We start from the raw sequence: 16,355 nt of genomic DNA, 5'->3' as shown, positions 1-16,355 counted from the left end.
CTCGCGGCCTCCGGGGTGCCGCTAACGGTCGCCCGCAACGGTCGCCCGCAATAGTCGCCCGCGCGCCGGGGACGCGCCGAGGCAGCCGGCGCGAGGCAGCCGGCGCCGCGCGGGGCGAGGAGGCTGTAAARGGAAGTAAGAGCGCTGCACCGGGCCCCCGCTGCCCCTCGCCTGGCCGCGATGGCGGGCGAGGTGGAGGGGAGGAGGCGCCCCTGGGGTCTGCTGCGCCCCCGGGCCCAGCCGGGGCGGCTGGCCGAGACCTGTCCACTCGCGGGTCTCGCCTTCCACAGCCCTCTAAGGATGCTGAACGTATTTGTGGGTCGCCGTCAGCTTCTAGTTTGGGTTAGTCTTTTTCGCRCCTGGACAAGCGGTATTCTCGAAAGGCACCTCAGGTGCGCATAGCAAGCGGTCGCAGCCGTTGCAGACAGGCCAGCCAGCAACTGGTCATTCAGGTTGTCCACTCCTCCGTTGTGATACTTGGCTCTTAATTTTCGCAGACATCGTCTGCTCAGGTCTGAAATTTTTCATGCCTGGTGTCTGCTTCTGACTGATATTTTGGGGAAATAGTTAGGAAGCATTAGYTGTTACTGAGAATTGTAGAAATAAAGAAGGTATATTCTACCAGTGTGTGTATGAGTCTTCTCTAATAACTTTTATTGGGAAGCTCTGGCATCCCAGTGAAGCAGGGATGTATGTGTTAGAGTCACTGCTTTTTTTTTCTCCTGTTCCATGAAAATTCCCCCAGTGGTGTTTAAACTGTAGTACTCAAAAAAGATTTGGCCAGTGAAATTCTGTCAAATTCTGTGGAAGCCAGGAAGCTTATGTCTTTGCTAAGATATCCATGTTAGGAGTCTGTTCCAGTATCTTACACCTGATTGAGGGCTTGATTACTAATACCTTCTCCCTTCTTTGCACCCCCCAGAAAAGTTAAGTGTTTAATTCTGGGATTTCAAAGGGGACTCTTTGCAGTTGCTGGGTTTAGATGTTATGAGTCACTATAGTGTGAAATGCTGAGAGCAGAAAAACTGCTTCTGTAGTGCATTGTGCTCCCCATATTGACTGCATTTAAGTTCAGGAGGACTGATTCTTAACGCAGAGGAGTAAGAAGCAGAGGCTAAGGAGAAGAGGAAACTGAGCAGTGAGGACGGTACAGGGAACAACTTTGGGAAGGACAAAAAGGTAGGGGTTAGTATAAGAACAGAAAGGGATAGAAAACAGGAACACAGGAAGGAGAGATGAAGTAGGTTAGGGGAATGAATGACACTGGAAGGGAAGGCACAATGATGGATGACAGGCAAGAGAGGGAAGATGCAGAAGGGCTGCCTACAGAGTCTGCAACAAAACACAGGAGCTCTGAAACCTAACATTGGTGTGAGGTTTAGCAAAGAGCTATAAACACACTGATGTTACCTTTTCACACTTGTTCTATTCCCCCTCTAGCGGCAGATCTACATAGGAAATAAAAAGCTGCTTTTCCCATTTATTATTTTGTTAGTGGACATTTAGATACTTTTGAATCCAAAAATCCAACTTTGCAGTAATCTGTGTAAGATGTCATTTCTAAATTCCTTTTCCTTAAGATGGAAATTGTATTTCCAACAAAATAACACTAAGTTTACTAAAATGGCATTAGGATTTACTATCTGATATTCTTACAGTTGTCTATGAAGCCTCTATTCATCTTTTTATGTTTTTGCTTATAGTAAATATTAGTTGTATGATCGGTTGTATTATTTTTGCTCTTTCTGTGTGGAATATTTGGCTCATTCATTGAACAGAGAATGTGGTTCCTAGAAGAAAAAAAGCAGGATTGTTAACAAAGCAGCTGTTTCTGTTGTTAAAAAAATCAGAAGCTGCTTGATGAATGAGACAAGAGTCCTGCAGACAGCAATGGTCAGATGGCTGAGACAACAAATGTTGCCTTAGACAATCACATTCTGTTCTGATCTCTATTAAAGCGTGATATCAAGTCACACAAACCAAAATATCCTCAGAAAGCTGGTARGGATTCTGTGTTTTCCAGGTTCCTGTTCTGAGACATGTGTGATATGTGCAGAAATGTGCAGAATACATTTGCAACTGAGGCCGATGAAAGCAATGACTTTAGACTTTCCTCACAAGGATTTTGTACAGATAAAATCAATAATGTTTATAATAAACTAAGATTTTGTAAAACACCCTTAAAAACAAAGGAAATTAATGATCCTATTTTAAGTTCATTGTTTGAATGATGTATATCAAGTAATACGAGAGGTCACAACTTAGGATGAGACCTAAAACTATGTACTGAAAGTAATCACTTCAGTAACTACAGTCTGCTGAGTGCCCTTAAAGAATCAGGGATCATGTGGAAAGTAGTATGTGATCTCATACTTTAGAGCTGTCTCCTAACATGTATGTGGAGGGGGGGGACAAAAGGAGGTTTTCTGGGCAACATCTTGACATTTTCCGAGTGTTTCGTTTTCTTGTGGTGTGAGATTTTTGTGAGATTACACTTAATATTAGATATTGTTAGATGTTTTATTTACATTAGATACACTGTAGTAGTCTAATGATTAATAGCTGATAAATACGAGTATATTTTTGGTGGAATGAGGAACTCCACTAAAGTGGTCTAATACTAAAATGTTTAATCTAGCATCAATATAATCTAGTATCAGTAGAATCTGCTTTGTTTTTCCACACTGAATGGAAAAAGAATATCAGTGCAATGCAGTATTAAAATCAATATAGAGTTCAGATTCACCTGGAGATATAGTGCCAGATGCAGAAAAAATTTCCTCAAGTAGAGTTCAGATTCCTTTGTTAAATGCCTGAATTGTGTTTTGTAGGGGATGAGGTGAAATATTTGCTTCGGGTATATAACTCAAAAGCTGTTCGAAGAGCTATCTATGACAATCAATAGGAAACACTGAAGACACTCCTGTGTCTAAAACCTAGCCCTTTCCCAGACTTTAGGCATGTTAATCAGGGACTGGAAATGTGTATTTTCATCTACTCAGGCTCTGTAAGTTTGAATCTTCTCTTGAGTATAGATGTTCACAGTTTATTTTTCAAAGGAATAATTGATGTTTCCACTTTTAAAGTGTGGATAATGGAAGAATTGGTGGTACTGACCGCTTTTATGACCTAGCCATGTTTACTTATGGCTGTATGTCCATATCTGTGTGTAAATGTAGCTATAAATAAAAACACATGTATGAATATTCTTATATATTTGTGTGTGTACATATGCCACAAATATGTCAATATTATATACAGGTGTATACACGCACATTTTATATATCAAAATACTTAGGTACTTGTCAGAATACACTCTTTGAACCTTAGTCTTCCATTTGCCATGCCAGTAACCTATGCGCTAGGCTACAATATAAAAGATGAACACAATAGTGTTTCTAACATCCCCTTTTTTAATTAAGTACTTTTTTTTTTAATTAACTGCATTTTGCGAGGGATGCAGTCTTCTTGGTATACCCTGAGAGATATGCATGTGTTTTTTCTACCCATTTAGGGTTAGATGGSAACCTGGGTACTGAGGCAGGGTTAAACCAAAGTAGTGCAGGACCAGAACTGCAGCCATATAAAGTCATATAAGGAAGTTTCGTCTTAAATACGGATGTGTCTTAAGCTGTAGGCAGTTGATGAGTGATTTTGATTTTTTAGATCTCAGTTTTGGATTTGGGCACCTAAAGTCTGTCTAAGCCTTTCTTTAGATGCCAAATTTGTTTTCTGGATCTAGCCTCTAACAGCAAACAGAGGAAACTAATTTTTCAGTACTTTTGTACTGACCACGCTGATGATATCTAAATTACATTTTTCACTACAGACTATGGAAACTTTATCTCTGGCTATTAAGAAACTGTGCAATCAAGTAAACACTGTACCTGAAAGGATCTGCCGTCCAAACAAGGAAGAAAACAGCAAAAATGTTATACAGGTATAACTTTTATAACTCTCTTAACTGTATGCTAACTCATAGGAGTTTATAAAGCTGTATATTTTGTAGCTAATAGTATTGTGAAAAGCTTCTATGWAAGTGTTTACTGACAAAAGTTTGTTTCCACACCAAGTTAACAAGTATTAAGTCATGAAATAAGAGACAATATTTCTATTTTAAGATATATATAGCCTCTTTTTCTTCAGTTTGTAGAGACAAAATATTTCAGTTGGGGTAATATGAGTGTATCATCATGATAAAAATTCATTATTGTTGGTTTGGACAATAAGTAATCAATAGTCACTTGTTTGAAAACACTAACTACTCAGGTATTTTGTATGGAACATAGAAATTTGGCAACCTTTACAGTTCATCTTCAGGTAATTAACATTTTTCACTGTTTTTTAAACTAAATGTTTATGCATTAATGTAAATCCTTGTTAGCAACTGTTGCAAAATAAGAGAAGAGACAGTTGCTTAAAACCACAGCATATTGTGTTTGAGGGATACTTTTATTCCTGAGCACGGGAAAGAGGACTAGAACATTTTTAGTTTGCCAAAGGTTTTTCTTATTGGAGATGTAACTCATTATTGATATTATACATTCTTAAACTGTTGTAGGTGTTCAGAAATCATTTCTAAAGCTCTCTTTTACACTAACTTATCTTTTCGTGAGTGGTTTATAAAAACATAGGAATATTGGAGGAACCTAAAATGTGTAATAGTTACAGAGAGTATATTTTGATATATAATACATAGAAAAAAAGTGCTTAAGTGAGAAAAATTCACCTTTATTGTAAGCTGTCTGCAAGATTTGAGATCCTTCTGACACTTCTTTGCTTTTTTCTACCAGTGTTAAAAATATATATTCTTATAATGTAGATTTGGTGGAAATGGACAGAGGGAGGGACAGTTCTTAGTTTCATTTTCTTCAGAAACTTAGCTTTGCTGAACAGGCATTCCCTCTTCCCATCCCCACGCTAGTAACTTTTCAACCTGTGAGTGAAGTAAATTTCATTTCACAGGATAGAGTCTTAAAAAAACCTAATTTTCCCAGACATGTAACGAGAAGTGGTGGCTGGGATACAGTAGGTGGCAAAGGTGCATACCTAGTGACTTGTCCAAGAACATGCGTTGCACGGAGCATGTACAGCTTATACTGTCTTTGCCCAAAAGGAAGCCATGGAGCAGAAGTGGAGACACAGTAGGAAGAAAGGTAACTAAAAAAACATATGTAGAGGAGGAGTGAACTGGAAATATTTTAGGAAATAAAAGTATGAAAAACAGAGGGGACATGAAGGGGAAACAAGATGAGATTATTGTGGAAGGAGATGTTTAGGATTTAGGACACAAATCTGTAGAAAGCCATGCTCCCTTAGTTGTTCATAGAGTAACTAGATGTGGTTAGAATTATTGCAAGCTTCCCTCTGCCTTTCCCTTCCCCTTCCCTTTTTTACATGAGCAAACGCTAACATTCCTGCCTGCCTATTTTATTTTCATTTGATGTTTTCTGAATGTCAGATCAATCACTTTTATTTAAACCTAAATGAAAAATCAACCAGAAAACAGTTTAGCGGTGCCTCATTGCCTGCTATTAGTATCATGTAGAAGTACTTGCCATTCCTTGCATTTATTGAAAGTGTAAGGCTTCAAACTGCAAAAATCAATCACCCTTCCAAATAGGCAGGTCATTTTTCTCTAAAATATTAGTAATTAGTGAAGGAAAATGAGGCTTTGCTTTCAGTCCCATCAAATTTCTTTGCTTATTGTGCTATATAACTTTTGAACACTGTATTTGATCATTTGATTGAATCTAAGGCTAGAATCTTAGCACATCATTTTAAGCACATCATTAGTACACATATATATATTTTAAATTTTGATGGCTTTAGAATTGGTCTGAATTGGTCTAGCAGAGATCTTGAAACACTATATACTAGAGGTGAGAACAGGAGAATTAGCAGTGAGCAGGTGAGAATTAGAAAATTATGCTTTCAGAAGAGTTCTAGTAGGAGACATATAAATATTCATTTTTTAAAAATTCTGCAGATTTTTGTAAACACAAATGAGAAATATAGGTACATGGTCTATTTTGTTTGTTCTTTAAATGTTTGTAATACAAATTTTTTTTTTGAAATCTATTTGCAAAAACTACATTTCTTTGAAGAAGCTTTGTATAATCTGTTGGCACACACTTGTTAACAAGTCTGAAGTGAATTGCTACAGAAATTTAATTTTTATGAAGTGTTTAGGTGTCTCTAGTTGTTTTTCAGCTGCTTTTAGAGAGCGGGATTTAAATTACATGTTTAGAATTTCCTTCTTTATTTAACAATATTTTATTTGTAGAGGAAAAAAGTACTGTGGAACTTTTCATTAATATTAGGATTTTGAAACTGTATCTAAGCACAAGGTTAACACAGAGGCTGACAATCAGTTACTTCTGTTCTGTTATCGTGATAGGCTAAGTAACTCAATCATTATATTAATCTATTATAGATCAGCCTGAACTGCAAAGACATAGAATAAACCTTTGCTAAGTGTTTATCTAGTCTGACATCTCAAAATAGCTATGCAGACCATTCTTATAGATCAAATTAGAACTATATAGGATTATTTTCACCAGTTGTCTTGCCTGACAGCTTTTTCTAAGCTTTTTCATGAACCATATATCTTAACCTGTGTAAAAGATGTTTGCTGTTAGTGTTGAATTTCTCTTTTACTAGTATATGGACAGTCTGTCCACTAACTGTAATAAGGGCTTTTCTTACCATTGAGCCTTGAACTGAAAAGTCCTCCTTAATCTTCCTTGGACTGAGTCAAAACAGCTAGACTCTTGAGGGCAGATAGCTTTGCAACAAGTGGTAATTTAAAGAGCACAGCATGACAAAAATCAGAAAGTTACATTCAAATATCTGAAAGTAAGCCAGGACAAGCCATATGTCTGTAAGTCTGGCTGAATGTATGTGAACCATATGAAAGCATATTAAGGTTTTTATAGAGTAATGGTATGTCATTCTATTGCAGGGAACACTCAACATAAAATTTTAAATGACAAAATATTTGTTGTTAGACAAGCCAGTTCATTAATGATGGCTCTAACTRTTATACAATACATGCATTTATTTTTACAAAGTGAAAGTGGGGAGCTTTTCTGGTGTCATTCAGTTCTCAGGAAAAATAATAATCAGAGCTAGGGTTACATCTCCAAAATAGAAATAATCTGTCACCTGCAGCTCTAAATGCAGGTAATAAGCATCATCTCTAGACAGCACAAAAGAAAGGCAATATTTAATGAAAGATGAAGTTTACATTATTAACTTTTGATCAGATGTTGAAATAGCAAGAAAAAAAACACTAGATACAAAGTATTAATTTCTACTGTGTTGAAGAAGGAAGAATTCTCAGAATTATCTGCAACTAGGAAACCATTATGGGAATTGCAAATCTTTAAGTGCAAGCATAGTTTAAAGGGAATAAAGCAACAACTAATAGGTGGAGATAATATTCTGTATTAGCAACATCAAAGTAAAGAGCAATGTCTCAGGCATATTATAAGAAATCACATAGAAATATCATTTTGGATTTTTAATTAACTCATATTTAATGAATATTAAAAAGCAAGTAGTTACAAAAATGTTTATCAGAGCAGCAAATGATGTACTTGTTAAAAATGACAGCTACAAGTGTGAAATTAGTACTATCTACTTCAGTAAGTCTGTGTTATCGTTGTAGGTCTAATATCAGATGCAAGTGTGATGAACCAAGCTTAGCTTATGTTTGTCCATGAAATACTAACAGTATAATCTTGATCATCTGACTTAGTCCCTAGTGTACAAAAATGGGTCAAATATCACAGTCATCTATGTTCATGTAAAGGTTAAATGTACTGGATATGTGTATTGCTGCTATAAAGTGATTTTAAGGAGCTTGACTCCCTTACTAGATTGTGGAGTGTGCTTTCTAGAGGCTTTCTGAACATTTATTTGGAACATAAGCTCTTATGATATTTTGAATCCACAGAGTTTATACTATGTGTTACAAAAGAGAAGTTGAACATATCCACAACTCCCTCTCACATTATGCAGCAATAGGTTCAGTAGCCAGGATGGGTTGGAAGTATATTTGGGACTGAGTATTTTGCTATGCTTTGGAGCAATGCCTTGTGGGTATATAAGAATATGTTATTTCTTGGCCCACTTTGGCAGAAAATAACTGTTCATGTCTACAGAAAGTCCAAGTCTGTATTTAGAGAAAGAGATAATTCACTGTAACTTTAAATGCAAACATCCCTAAGAACATGTCAGATATTTTTAACAAACTAGTTAAATCACTGCATATATCTACAAATTTACTTTTCTTGGAATAATGTTGACAATATGGAACAAAATTTGTGTATTTTATGTCTATTGTTGCTTATTGCCTATTGAAAACAAAGCTTCAAACTGTAGGACTGTAGTACGGAATACTTTCAGATGATATTTTCATTCTTGCTTTTTCTTTTGATCTCTTTTCAGTTCACTTGAAATATACATTGTGAAAAGAATATTGCAAATCAACTTCTCTTTGTGAGAAATACCTTTTTCTCTTGGTTACTGCTTTTCACTGTAAACAGTCTATAGGCAGGAAGGTTTGAAAATTTGTCATTAATGTGTGAGGCTCTGTACAAAACAAATTGTATGGGTAGATCTGCCTTAAAAAGCCCATACAAGTGTAAAAGGAGAAGACAAACAAAACTTGATGAAAACTAACAAACATCTCAGAAGTACAGATTTCACTGAGTACAATTTTTCAAACCAAGCTAATCCTTTTTGCTTTCCAAAATCTACCTAAAAAACCCTAGAATACCTACTTTTTATCCTGCCCATCTCACAAATATACTGATGATTGATTCTAAGTGAACAAACCAAACAAAATATTAGACTAACCGAAAGGATGGAAAGCATGTCTCCACATGTCCCTGTACCCCCTACAGAAAAGGAGTGCTTTCTGCAGCCACTGGCTAATGCTGTACGCTGTTTGGTGTTGAAGGCGGCAGTGGCAGCCATAATGCTTCTTAGCTGACTGAAATTTCAACAGAAGCTTTTGTTATGAATGTGTGTGTGTGTATTCATGTGTGCAGCATAATGCAGTGTACACTTAGAACCATAACTTACAAAACAGTATGGATTGTTAAAATAATACTAACAGGATGAGAATATTAAGTTGTTATATGTCAGAAAATAAAAAAAATAGACATTTCCCTGTAAAGAACTTTACAGCTTCCTCCCACTGGCCCCTTTTCATGTTTTGCTTCAGTTGCCACATCTCCCTGTCAGCAGGGAAATACCTGTCCTACTAAAGGCCACTGTGCAGGAACACCCCTGCACAAGAAACAAGAACTCTGTAACCTGAGACTCTGTAACTCTGTAACTCTGTAACACCTAAAGTGTTAGTAAAAAAAAAAAAAAAAAAAAAAAACTATGTGGACACCTGCTACATGTTGTAACAGTGTAACAGGTTTGTGTGATTCTTGTAGTTACCCACATTGTAGAAAGGCACAGTACTCCATTGCATTATTCCACCACATCATGTCACTATTCAGAAAGAAAAAGAAAGATTTCAGTAAGATTTATGAAGTTCTAATGAGGAGGGCCCCACAGTTCCTGTGGGAGACAYAGAAAGCAAGGATTTTGCAGCATAATGTAAGTACTAATAGTTTGAATTTTATTTTGAAAGCAGGAAGTGAAAGCTAGGAGGATGCAGAGAAAGAGGGGCTGTTCTACTGGGAGCAGAGCAAGTAAGACTTAATTTCTTATCAGTTTACTCCTTCTTCTTTGATTTCCTGTGATTTAGTAAAGGGTAAGCACCATTTTCTCCTGGCTTTGGCATTTATTAGCCTATCTTAGATGTTTAAATAGGAGTTAAGCTYAGCCTGGAACTTCTCTATCAGAAGGGCGTTGGTCAGGTGTCTGTCTTCTATCTGGCTGCTCGTTTTCATTAATTTTGTAGGGCCATTATGTCTTTGTTACTTTTGTTTCTCCGTCAGATTTGATTGATGTTTGCCAGTATATTTAAGAACTATGGAACAGAATGATAGGACACACATGAACTCTCTGATTACAGTCTTTTATTTTTTAAAAGAATCAGGCTATATAAAGAACTGTACTGAGATTTTTGAAAAAATATCACTCTGTGATATAAAAATTTAATARTAAGTGTAATGTATTCTACCACCTCAGCATAGAAAACCAGGAATAACTCCTAATAAAAATGTATACTATCAAGTACTGCAACTCTCCTCAACTTCAGTGGCTTTAGACAGTGGCTTTAGGCTTTATCAAATGGCATTAAATAGGAATCACTAGGTAGTTATGATAACATCCTGACACTGTACCTTGGATTTTCTGTTGTTGATGTTACATTTCTTTAGTCAGTGATTAATTAGCCCCTTAGCTATTTCATCTCTTTCTTTCTCCTGTGAGGAAAAGTGTGTGAATGATGGGGAGGAACTTATCTCTCACTCTCCTCTCTGCTGGAGGCAACAGGGAGAGGATTGGCTTCTATAGCTTTTTCCTTATGGCATGCTAACTGCATCACATGCCCGTCAACATGACTATGTCGACTCCATGACCACATTGCTAATGTCAGCAAGATACTTAAAAGACTCAGTTGCCACTCTCTGTGATGATGACAGTAATACAGGTGTTAGGTTTGTGTACTGAAATTTCCATCATTTTATTCTTGCATTTGTAAGACCTAGAGTTGATGTGCCTGTTCATGCTTATCATCACAGATGGAAACAGTTCGAGTCTCCAAAAGTCATTTCATAGAGGCCACATGCTGAAGGTATGAACTTCATCACTATAATTATTAGGACCAAGATCGCATTTTCAGAAGGGAAATCATTTTTGAGGAGTTGTTATTTAATTTTGTGTTTCATGATTGTATTCATTTTACTGCTAGAAAGCAATGGCAGAAATTGCAGAGCTTACTTAACAAACAGAGAAAATGGAAATGGAATGGCTTGATAAAGTATTATAGCAACTGAATAGGAGCATGTTAGCGTGCATATACAGATCARGTGTAAGATCTCTACAAAAATTGAGACCTCTTAATGATAGAAAATTTGGGATGATCAGGCACAGGCCCAGATCTTTTCCATGCTGCGAAATAAATTATGAATTTTTTATGAGGACCTTGCCCAGCATATTAATGCCAATCTGTTCGTATGGGAAGACCAATAATAGTCTTAAAAACATTGCTCAGTGAAGACTAGCAAAGAAGACTTCAGATCAGATAGATTTTAGAAAATTTTGTTTGGCGCAATGGTTTTAGCAGCTCATGCTTGCTGTATTTTCAGGAAGCCTAGAAAACCCTTGCTGCCCTTTGGATGAAGTTTTATCTTGATATATGTCTACTGAATAAGAAAGATTTTAAATATGTGCCAAAAAAGTGAAGAACAGTCAGAGAATGTACCTTCAACAAGTGTCACAACACTTAAGAGCTTTTCTGAGAATACTTTGGAATGGAAATTTTGTGATAGAATTACAGATAAGCATTAAAAGAATATGCACACTTAGGTGTTTAAACTGTTGGGCTGAGTTATGGTGGCCCATGGAGTATTTTGATGTTTACTGTTATACTGTGACTATTTCTTTTTATTTAATATGCAGCTTATGTGTGTCTTACAAATTAAAGACTCCTCTTTGCTATTGTTGAAATTTGTTGACACTGAGACGATGGACACATGGACACTAACTTGATGAAACTGTGTAACATATAATTTAGTAAATCATAATGACAAAGTATCATTAACATATTTGTTCTTTTCTTAGTATGTTTTGTTAGGTATACATTTTACAGCAGATTATTAGTTTAGTAATCTGAGTACTTTGTGGTACACAGCATGTGGAGGTAAGTTTGGAATTTCACTTTGTAGCTTTAAATCAAGATCTTTTTTAGGATTTGAAGTAGATTTAAAGTGTTATTTCAGTTACATCAACACTAAGCTAGAAAGAAAATATTTGAATATTCTTCCGTAGTAAAAATCAAGTTGCATTAGTTTCCATTTTTAGAAACCATAAACAATCTGCCACTATCCTTTACTAAATGATATAGTAATAAACTTCCAGGGTTTTTTTTTTTGACATTTGCTAAATCTTTTCATAAATTTTTGACAAAGGATACTGATTAATCTTATATGGTAATGAACTAGTGTTTTTGAAGTTTTTCTCACTTAGAAGGAAGAACTTCTCTTTTTACTGTCATTACAGATGAATTGTTAGTGATACTGTCTCTAAAACAGTTTCTTAGATGAGAAAGCATAGCCTTATTACAGAACTGCTTTCACAGTTAAGCTGAGGCAGCATATCTTTGGCTAGATGTGTTTCTTGACAGAGCAATTCTCTTTTCCTGTTTTTTTAGGATACTTCCTGCTTTCTTTTTGCGTATTTTATTTCTACTAGTGTTAATGATAACCAATATCTTAACTGATATTTAAGGACTATTCACCTCTGTGAGTGTCTTTACAGAATTTCAACRGGATGAAACTTAATTAAGGTTTACTGAAATATAGCTAATACAGAGTGGGAAGTCAGGTCTTTAAGGGTGCTATTTAGGGTTACTTAAGTCTGCACTGGGGCTAACAGAATCAGTCTTACTGCTTGTTTCATTCCTGCATTTCTATTACCTGCCTTATTCTGCAGCACTGCAGGTTATAATGGTGCATGGTCAAACAATAAGGCAACCGATCAAGGCAGCAAAGAGAGATCTAAGGTTAAAAAAAAAATCCCGCCAGATAAGTTCCTGAATCTGACTGTCTTTTTGATTGCAGACATGCTTCTGCTGGCATAAGGGAGATTACAGGAATGCAACACATTTATATTTATTTAAACTGGATATTAAACAGCACCTTTAATTGCAAAGCACTTTAATTAGAAAGCAAAGATAAATTTATTTATAGTTTTAACCCAGGGAGGCAGTGATCTGAATTTTGGGTGTTTCTGAATTGTGTGTAAAAATCAAACAAGCAAGACAGTATTATTACTAGTTTCTGGATTTGCTGGGTTATTAAATAAGAAGATGGCCAGCTAAAAGCCTACCTCTCCAAAACTGAGATACTCTGTAGGCACTTCTGGGACCAACTTCTGCAGGCCCAATGAAAGAAACAATGTGAATATTATTTCAAAGTGCTGTAATGGCTGATTGTAGCAAGATATTTCTGGAGTTATATTRTTTCTTTCAAAGGGAGACAATACACTGTAAGGCTTCCAAAATAAGTTGAAGGAAACTGAATATCACATTGGATAACAGGATTGTTCTGATCTCACAGAATTTATGTATGTATAGTTTAAAAATCTTCTGCCCAACTACCAAACAAATATAGGACTTAGTGAAACTCAGTGAAACTGGAGAACTTGTCTTCATACAACTTGAATTTTGAAATTGAAAGAATTAATCAAAATACATTTTCAAAAAGAGAAAATGCTGTTAGAAGTAGTAGGAGCAGATTATTTCTCTTTTCACCTAGAAGTTGAAAGGCTAYTTCCTGACCTTGTGTGTAGCCCAGGTGTCTGAAAAGGTATGTACAATATTTGTTCTGAACCTATTAAACTTCTAATAAAAAGCGACAAATCTGACAAATCTTAGGAACATTATTCTTCTGACACTGTTTTCAGTAATGTGTCAATAAAAGAGCAAAATTTTGAAATTGGATTACTACTACCTGTTGTCATGACCTAGATTAAATCTTAATGGAATTTTGTGCATGGAGCAGTCACCTTTAATTTGGTGAATGAAAGAAGCTATTAAGTTCTTTCTATGAAAAAATAGCTGAACAATAAGTACCACCCAAAACACAGTCTTAGATAGCACACACAGGACTGCTTTACTGTTCTTGCCTGGGCATGCTGCTTTGCCTAGGCTCTTTCTAGTATTCAAGTGAATAAACAGCCACAAAAATATTAGTCTTTTAACTCAAAGGAAAAATAAAAGAGAGAAAAAACTTTTGAGCCAGATTTTCCTACAGATGGAACAGAGCTGTGACCAAAGCAATTTTCAATTGTTGGATTCCTCCCAAGTTCTGCAAAATGACTTTGTGCATTCCTTGTAAATAAATAAAGAAACTAGATTCTATCCCCTTCTATTCTTGATTTCTCTTTTTTAATGGAAATGATCTGGAGAGCTTTGATATGATTCAAAATCTAGACAAATAAAGCAGAGGTCTTGATACTCATCACTCACATTATGCATATACTATTTTTTAACTAAAACATTACTTCACATTTTATGAACAGTTCAGGACATTTTGTGAAATACAATGCCTTGTAAAATTAAATTATTCTTCAGTTATGGAAATAACGTTGCATGCATCTAGAAATATTTAAAAATATATTTGTAAATGTTAGCAAAGATATGGTCAGMAAAAGGATGTATTCTGCATTCCCAACTTTGTGGGAATTAGAAATTTTTATGTTTAAAATACAATATAGGATAACTTTACAATTACAATTTTTTTGTTGATAATAGCAAGTGAAGCAGAATGGAGATCTTTTAGGGAGTATCAACAGGTTGAAAAATGAAATCTGAATAGATAATGTGATTATTGCTATCCTATTATTATTATTCTAGTTCTTTTCCACATCTCAGCTGTTAGTCTGAATCCCTCTTTGCTCACTAAAACTAAATGTCACAGCTGTGTTACATTTCTACAGTGAATTATTTAAAACTGTAGTCTTACAGTTTGTCTACAGTAAAAAAAGAAAGAGAAAAAAATATCTATTTACCCATCACAATTGACATGCTTGCTCCAAACTTCAGCAGAATTAAAGATTATAGAATCCAAATAATGTTTCCCATCAAAGTGTTGCCATCAACCTGGTCATTACTACAATGGCTGATCAATGAAACTTGGTTCTTTTTACACAGTCTGTATATATGCATTCAGTCCTCCAAATAATACTCATACATTTACCAGTGAAAATAAACCTGTTCCTCAAACAAGAGTTTTGTTAATATATTTTCACTTACGCAATGCCTAAGTGGACGAAGAATGGTATCAYTGTGTAAACAGTTCTCCACCAACAAGCTGGCAGTACAGCCATTCCTGCAGCAGTAACTTCTTTGGTCCAACGTTTTAATTCTGCTTCCTGGGACACAGCGTGGTTGAACGCCTGGCTGCCAACTCCCAGCACAGCTTTCCGGGAACAATGCCTGCTCCACCTCACTTTTGTACTGTTACATAGTTTAGGGAAAATCTTCTATTTCTTTAATATAGATAGGAGAAAATTGTACTAGCAATAATGTGGAATTTTTGCAGGAATGGAAGGGAAGAAGGCCAACGGTACAGCAGAATTGAGTCAATGCCCGTGAAAGAGAAAGGAAATTCAAAAGACTTATCAAGAGTAAGAAAGAAAAAGATAAGTCTGATATAAAAAGCATACCAAGATATGCTTTTTTTATTGTATTCGTATTTGATATGTTACATTGGAAGCCTGGTTCTTTCCTGTGAGTAATAATGGACAGTTACCTGATCTGAACTGAAACATGTCCTTACGATAGGGCCCATGGAAGGCAGTGATAAAGCAGTAAATGCAAATGATGTTAAGAGCAAGAGTTAAATATTTGGAAATGCCTCTGGATACAATAAAAGGAATTTGTGTAGATGTGATGCAGAAGTGGCTGCTTCATGAATATAGACAGCTTATTTTCTCCAAAATCCTTTTTCCACCATCTTCTCAAAATGATAGTGGTATGTGCTTTCTTGTTTGAATTTGGACATTTATTTTCATTATACCATGATACCTGATAGTAGTTAAAAATGAGCTATATTTTGCAGAGATGTTTGCTAAGTAGCTCTTTTATATTATACTCTAAAACTGGGTAGGAAAGATAGATCTAAGGTACCCAAAGAGATCCAGCATCTTTCAGAGCAACAGACTTAAATGTCAGGAGTGTACTATTGATCAAAATTCCAGCAGGCTTACAACACAGTAGCCAGTTGACAATACAGACAAAAATTACTTCTGTCTAGGGTTATATAAAACCCTTCATCAGGGTTTTCAGTCTTCCTGGAAGAGGTATACCTATCATCTACCTCTGGCAGACAGTAATAAGAAGTGCTATGAATAAACTTACTGTCAGTTGTAATTATGCTCAGCTTGGACTATCAAACAACAGACAGCAATCTTGCAGAAGTCAGTCTCCTACATCTTGATAACCTGACCAAACTGTACAGGGGCTGAAGGTTGGCTATTAATCCGACACAATTTAGGTATCTGAGGCAGTTCCACTGTTACTCTATTACTCAGTGTGCTGCTTTGCTCCTGGAACATAAATGCAGCAGTCCCTTTGCTGGGGCTCCTGGTGACCTCTCAGTTGGTTGATCATGTCTCCTGCACTGATCTGTCTCTAGTTTTTTCCTCACTGTCTTTCAAGC

The 16,355-nt window shown here is 36.0% G+C and overlaps 1 protein-coding gene across 3 annotated transcripts in view; it reads left to right on the top strand.

Moving 5' to 3' along the window:
• The first annotated feature begins 230 nt into the window (after positions 1 to 230).
• The window catches only part of LOC146595577 (uncharacterized), a 77,823-nt gene continuing 61,698 nt past the window's right edge, over positions 231 to 16,355 (top strand). For all 3 annotated transcript variants that reach the window (XR_014895888.1, XR_014895887.1, XM_085305345.1), the window contains exons 1-2: positions 231 to 512; positions 3,830 to 3,940. The gene's annotated coding sequence lies outside the window, so the exon portion shown is untranslated. The remainder of the gene's footprint in view (positions 513 to 3,829; positions 3,941 to 16,355) is intronic.

The sequence above is a fragment of the Rhea americana genome, unplaced genomic scaffold (assembly GCF_003343005.1).
Source record: "Rhea americana isolate MKP2758 unplaced genomic scaffold, rheAme1 scaffold_22, whole genome shotgun sequence".
Taxonomy (NCBI): Eukaryota; Metazoa; Chordata; class Aves; order Rheiformes; family Rheidae; genus Rhea; species Rhea americana.
The sequence above is the reverse complement of the archived record's forward strand: the minus strand, read 5'-3'. Positions and strand labels throughout refer to the sequence as shown.